The sequence below is a fragment of the Corvus kubaryi genome, unplaced genomic scaffold (genome assembly GCF_017639235.1).
Source record: "Corvus kubaryi isolate FWS band 111438036 unplaced genomic scaffold, C.kubaryi_AGA036_p1.0 36753, whole genome shotgun sequence".
Taxonomy (NCBI): domain Eukaryota; kingdom Metazoa; phylum Chordata; class Aves; order Passeriformes; family Corvidae; genus Corvus; species Corvus kubaryi.
In genome coordinates, this window is record NW_024580939.1 from 17,200 (window position 1) to 17,900 (window position 701).

At 61.2% G+C, this 701-nt stretch overlaps 1 protein-coding gene across 1 annotated transcript in view; it reads left to right on the forward strand.

Moving 5' to 3' along the window:
• The window catches only part of LOC121660654 (glycine, alanine and asparagine-rich protein-like), a gene marked incomplete at its 5' end in the record, with an annotated part of 19,942 nt that overhangs the window by 15,263 nt on the left and 3,978 nt on the right, over positions 1–701 (forward strand). The gene's annotated exons all lie outside the window — the stretch shown is intronic.

Genomic DNA, 701 nt, shown 5'->3' on the forward strand with positions numbered 1-701 from the left:
GCGGACGCGCTGCGGTGCGTGGGACTGGGGGCACTGGGAGCACTGGGAACGCTGGGAGCACTGGGAACGCTGGGAGCACTGGGAACGCTGGGAGCACTGGGAACACTGGGAACACTGGGAACTGGGAAGAGTGGGAATTGGGACTGGGAACACTGGGAACTGGGATGACGGATGCGCTGCAGTGCGTGGGACTGGGGGCACAGGGAGCACTGGGAACAGTGGGAACTGGGAACTGGGAAGAGTGGGAATTGGGACTGGGAACACTGGGAGCACTGGGAACACTGGGAGCACTGAGAGCACTGGGAACTGGGAACACTGGGAACTGGGATGGCGGACGCGCTGCGGTGCGAGGGGGAGTGGGGGGACTGGGAGCTCTGGGAGCACTGGGAACTGGGAACAATGGGAACTGGGACTGGGAACACTGGGAACTGGGATGGGAACAGTGGGAATTGGGATGGGGACGGTGGGAACACTGGGAACTGGGAACAGTGGGAACTGGGATGGGAACACTGGGAACAGTGCGAATTGGGACTGGGAACAGTGGGAATTGGGAACACTGGGAACTGGGGAGAGAAAAAGGGAATTGGGGAGGGATTCAGGGAGAAGTGGGAATTGGGGAGGGAAAAGCGGGAATTGGGGCGGGAAAAGGCGGGAATTGGGGCGGGAAAGGCGGGAATTGGGGCGGGAAAAGCGGGAATTGG